The following is a 6,101-nucleotide window of genomic DNA, read 5'->3' as shown; positions in this document are numbered from 1 at the left end:
GTGCTGCAAACTGTTTTTTCTTTCTTTTTTTTTTCAAACAGTTCAGTTCAGTAGCGGGATAGTCAACCTGAGATTGATACAGGGCGCTATAGAATTGTTGAAATCTATCCAGAATATCTGCCTGGTCCGAGAGTGTGACTCCCTCAGCCGCTTTAACCTTCAGTATCGAGAGGGGGGCACTCTCCTGATGGACCATGGAAGCCAGTAACTTGCGTGCTTGATTGCCCAGCTCAAACAAAATTCTCCCTTTAATATAGCAAATAATCCTTGCCGATCTGCAACCATCTGTTTCCATTATTGTCAGAAGGGTTAGCTATAAATTCTCTCTCCAACGACTGACACTGCTCTGCCAATAGTTCTCCCTCTTGTGCAGTGACTTTTTCAATAAAAGAAATTGAGGATGTAAAGCAACCTCTGAGGTACGGCTTGAATGCCTCCCACACCAGAATAGCATTAGGGCATACCTCATGCGCATCATAATACACCTGGATCTGGTTCGGTGTTTGATCATTACGGCCAAACTGTGAGAGCCAGTACGGGTGTATTTTCCACCTTCTAGGGGCATCCAGACCAGGGTTTTTCAGAACCAGTTGAATCAGCGAGTGATCCGATGCTCCTCTAGGGAGAAATTCTATGGAGCTAATTTTCGGGAATAAGGAAGGAGATCCAAATATATAATCAGTATTGCGAAGAGAGTGTAATTGTGGACAACATGGCAGGGAAATTCTTGCTATCTAGGATGAAATACAAGCCACATATCCAACCATCCTGCCACCGAAATTATCGAGGCCAGCATGGTCATGCCCGCATCTACCCCCACCCCCCTGCCTCCCAGACAACCCCCATCAAATTTGTCCAGGGACGAGTCCATTATCATATTAATATCTCCCATGGAAAGAACTGTGGCTTCTGGTGAGAAGGAGGCAAATGCAATTTGCTAGTAAGGCTGTTGATGCGGGCGGTGGGTTCTAAAAACATAGTAGAACGTAAAGGTCATTATTGATTTTAGCCCGCACAGAAATAAATCTGCCCTATGGGTCCATTTTTAACTGTTCAACCTCCCATCTAAGGGACCTTCCTATTAACGGGGACACCCTCCTGGAATATGACGTGTGGTGGGAGTGAGCAGACCATTAAGCCATGGCTTCCACAGGGCTCTTACAGTGTCGGGTGTAAGGTGGGTCTTTTGCAAGCATACCATGTGTGGCCTCCATGAGCGCAGGAGTGAAAAAATCATAGACTGTTTCCTGGTCGATCCCATGTTCCTGACATTCCAGGACACAAAGACTACCTCTGTCATAAGGGAATGCAGATAAGTATAGTCAGTAAAGGGCCACACGCAGTATGGTGACGATCCCGTGTCTCATCATGGTTCCCAAGAACATAATATTAGTGTATCATATAGTAAAATCTATGTGCATCCTTAAAATAATAACAAGACACTTGATTTATGCAGTTTTGTAACCTTAAAACAATATTTTGCCAACTGAAAGCTAATTAACTGTTATAGAACAAACAGCGAATAATCCACATACTATTAAGTCATTGTACATGGCAATGTACTATTAGGGGGAACCTACAAAGTATAGCTTAAATTCAGCTATACCTGAGGTAGTATATATTTAGTGTTACAAATATATATTTGTAGTATATATTTAGTGTTACTGATACAAGTAACTACTATGTATGAAAAGTAAAGGCCAACGCTAACCTGCAAAGTATTAACTAGGGCCCACCCTAGCTTGTACAACCAACAATTTCCGGTGCTAGCAGAGTAGAGGAGAGGGAATTAGAAGAAAAATTAGGACAGCAGCTCCAACAGACAAGAGCACAGCAATTTACACTTGATTCTATATCCTGGGCCTACTGTCCCATATTTGAATGCAGAGCAAGAATTTTAAGCATGAAGTCTCTAGGGTACAACATGGTGATTCGGAAGCGAAAGTCCCTCTGTTTGAAAAAAAGAGAAGGGTGAAGTATACTTTACAGTCTCTCTGGTTGACACCTGGTGGACAGTCATGCCTCAGCTTCAGATGGAGTGGAGAAGAAGCGGGTACGGTCTCCGTCCACCACTCGCAGACGTGCTGGATACGTCATGGAATATCCGAGCCGGAGGTCTTGGATTTTCTTTTTAATCCCAAAGAAAGACTCTTTGGAGATCCACTGAAAAGTCCGGGAAGATGGATATTGCAGCGTTATCACGGGAGTTGAGCAGCTTTGCCAGCAGGGGTCTAGCAGGAGCACCTGGTATAGGCAGTTTCATGGATACTCGGTGGGCTCGCTCTACAACATAGGCCTACGACAGGAAAGCATCTGCGAAAAGTTCACATAGCCAGTGTTTCATAAACTCCTCCGGCCTCTGCCCCTCAGTCCATTCTGGTAGGCCCACAACATGGAGATCATTACGCCGTGAACGATTTTCCAAATCGTCTGCCTTTTGCTTCCAGAATTCTGCCTTCTGCGTGAGCTCTCACAGTGTGGAGACCCCATCCTCTGTATTAGTGAGCCACTCCTGTAAATTTTGGAGGTCCTGTCTCAATAGGCTTACATCCACCTTGATCTTCTCAATATTACCCTAGTGGTAGCGTAGTGGTGGATGTTTGAATCACTGATAATAGCTGTTCTGATAGTTGTTGTAAAGTTTGAACTGACCCAGCAGGCGGTCCCGAGACGGTGGCTGACGCAGAAACCATCTCTCCCGGTGTGGACGAGGCAGGTTCTGGGTCAGCGTCACTACAGGTTTTCTCTCTAGCAAACACCTTAAGTTTATCAATTGCAAAATTCTGTCTGGTGGGACACATAATGGATCCACCCCTGTGCTTTTTGCCTTTGGGGGGGATTTTGAAAATAATGTTGAAGCTTTCTAAGGAGGCCTGAAAATGTCCCAAAACTAACAGAAATATCAGACAGTGTCTCGTGCTCAGGAAGGCTGTCCAGTGTCATACTATGTAATTGCTGCCCGGTTGGGTACGAAATCCTGGTGGAAATATGGAGTGGTTGTTGGTCACCGCACGGTGCTGCAGCTGCAAGGGAGGCCATATACCCCTGACACCGCTGGCAGAGTTAGCAATATAGGAGGACTGTTGTGTTTCACAGTATGGCTGATCAGAATGCAAGAGTCACTGTGTGAATATGAATATAGGGGTCCAGTTGTGTACTCCACAGTATGGTTGGTCAGGATGCAAGATAATCACTGTGTGCCCCCAGTGCAGCAGCCTCAGGATGCTATACAGAGTCCTGGAATCCACTGTGTCAGCAGCAGTTTTGTGGGTCTACTGGGTGATCTACATTGTTCTGGCAGCTGTGCACTGAGGAAGCAGGCTCTGTGGGACTGCCGGGTGTTATACCCCACTCCAGCAGCTGTGCACTGAAGCAGCCTCCTGCTGTGCCTCCTCTCCACAGCCCCCCATCCCGCTATGTTGGCAGCACTGTTCTCTGCACAGGAGGATTTCTGCTCCAGCGATCCTCTCTGCTGCTGCCGGATCCCCCACCTCTTCTTCAGCCCTGGCAGGACTTATCGGGGCTTCTCTCCTGGTCCTAGATGCTGGCAGGTCAGTCAGCACTCTCCCCCAAGATGGCGGCGCTCACCTCCGTGGCAATCCAGCCTCAACAGCCACTACTAGAATGCTCCAGGAGTTTCCACTCCCTCTCCTCCGGCAGCAGATGGTCCCCGCTAGTTACAGGTACTGCAGTGGCCCCAGGATTAGATCAGGATGCTATTATTAGAACCTGCTACATGCGGCTGGACAGTTTGGCTGTTTCATTACAATTAGTTTAAGGAGTTCAAGATGTGTTTTTTTTCCCAGAAAGGGCTTGTTCACACGAGTGATATTCTTGCACTAGTTTTATGTATTGCGCACAAAATTTGCGCAAATATAAGAATATTTTTATTGGATTTATTTGCACTAGCGATTCTTTTCTTCACAGCATCAATGTAAGGGAAAAAATAAATTGCAGCATGTTCTATCTTTGTATGTTCTTCTGGAACGCCTCGTCCATTGTTTTTAATGGAGCTTGAATCCTTTCCAATCCAATTTCCCTGCTGCCCGCACTCCCCAGGTCTTATTTATTCTGGGTGGGAAAGCCTGTTGTGGATTCATTGGAATCCTCAACAAACACATAAAAATGTCATGATGATTTTATTAATTTATTATTTAATTAAATGTGAGTTAATATGTATATTACACCATGCAGAGGAGAGCTCCGACGTGGGACCTCTGTTCTGCATAGTTGTTAGAAACATGTCAGACCTCGCCTGACATGGGAGCTACGCAGGGAAGTCTCAATGTCGGATGAAGTCTGACAATGGATTGAAAAGAGTTAAAAGCCATCGCATGACGCTCGCATGTCCTGTGATGTCCTCCTTCCATTAAAATCTATGGAAGACAATTGTGGCCCTTGCACAAATGTGAAGCACACATATGAGGATCACAATTTCACATTAGTGAAGCGATGGGTTTTGGAATCACAAACTCCTCCCATCGCCTACATGGAATCTGCGCTGACAATCCTGGGATGTTCTGCTGTAGATGGGACGCTGCAGATCTCTTCTCCTGTGACAATCCTGGGATGTTCTGCTGTAGACGGAGCGCTGCAGATCTCTTCTCCTGTGACAATCCTGGGATGTTCTGCTGTAGACGGAGCGCTGCAGATCTCTTCTCCTGTGACAATCCTGGGATGTTCTGCTGTAGACGGAGCGCTGCAGATCTCTTCTCCTGTGACAATCCTGGGATGTTCTGCTGTAGATGGGGCGCTGCAGATCTCTTCTCCTGTGACAATCCTGGGATCTTCTGCTGTAGACGGGACGCTGCAGATCTCTTCTCCTGTGACAATCCTGGGATGTTCTGCTGTAGACGGAGCGCTGCAGATCTCTTCTCCTGTGACAATCCTGGGATGTTCTGCTGTAGACGGAGCGCTGCAGATCTCTTCTCCTGTGACAATCCTGGGATGTTCTGCTGTAGATGGGGCGCTGCAGATCTCTTCTCCTGTGACAATCCTGGGATGTTCGGCTGTAGACGGGGCGCTGCAGATCTCTTCTCCTGTGACAATCCTGGGATGTTCTGCTGTAGACGGAGCGCTGCAGATCTCTTCTCCTGGGACAATCCTGGGATGTTCTGCTGTAGATGGGGCGCTGCAGATCTCTTCTCCTGTGACAATCCTGGGATATTCTGCTGTAGACGGAGCGCTGCAGATCTCTTCTCCTGTGACAATCCTGGGATGTTCTGCTGTAGACGGAGCGCTGCAGATCTCTTCTCCTGTGACAATCCTGGGATGTTCTGCTGTAGACGGGGCGCTGCAGATCTCTTCTCCTGTGACAATCCTGGGATGTTCTGCTGTAGATGGGGCGCTGCAGATCTCTTCTCCTGTGACAATCCTGGGATGTTCTGCTGTAGACGGGGCGCTGCAGATCTCTTCTCCTGTGACAATCCTGGGATGTTCTGCTGTAGACGGAGCGCTGCAGATCTCTTCTCCTGTGACAATCCTGGGATGTTCTGCTGTAGACGGGGCGCTGCAGATCTCTTCTCCTGTGACAATCCTGGGATGTTCTGCTGTAGACGGGGCGCTGCAGATCTCTTCTCCTGTGACAATCCTGGGATGTTCTGCTGTAGACGGAGCGCTGCAGATCTCTTCTCCTGTTAATCAGTGGAGTTTGATAAAACCTAGAGTTGAGCAAACGTACTCTGCCGAGCTTGATGCTCGTTACAGTATTAGCATACTCGATGGTGCTCGTTACTCGAACGAGCATGACGCCATGTTTGACCCCACCCCAGTTTTTGGCTTCTCCCCGCCACAACGCAGCGCGCATGTTAACGGTAAATATTTTGGCTCGCACGGAGGAGAGAGAGAGAGAGTGTGAGTGCTCGCTCATCTCTAATAAAACCCTATTTTCTTACATTGTACTGTACTTGGTGGCGGAACCCTGGCGCACATTCTGCAAAAATCGGCCATGTGTGAGCGCACCCCAACAGTCATTCCACGTCATACAAGAGAAAAGGCAAATAATGTGTATAAAAATAACAGAGAACAGTGTTGAATTATGATTTAAAATCAGGTAAGCAATGCCCCCAGATTTCAGTGTTTAATTAGAGTTACGTAGTTTT

The 6,101-nt window shown here is 47.2% G+C and overlaps 1 protein-coding gene across 2 annotated transcripts in view; it reads left to right on the top strand.

Moving 5' to 3' along the window:
• Nucleotides 1-6,101, top strand: part of LOC136629139 (oocyte zinc finger protein XlCOF6-like) — a 913,937-nt gene that overhangs the window by 83,039 nt on the left and 824,797 nt on the right. The gene's annotated exons all lie outside the window — the stretch shown is intronic.

Source organism: Eleutherodactylus coqui, chromosome 5, assembly GCF_035609145.1.
Source record: "Eleutherodactylus coqui strain aEleCoq1 chromosome 5, aEleCoq1.hap1, whole genome shotgun sequence".
NCBI classification, from domain to species: Eukaryota; Metazoa; Chordata; class Amphibia; order Anura; family Eleutherodactylidae; genus Eleutherodactylus; species Eleutherodactylus coqui.
This window is presented reverse-complemented; position numbering and strand designations above follow the sequence as displayed.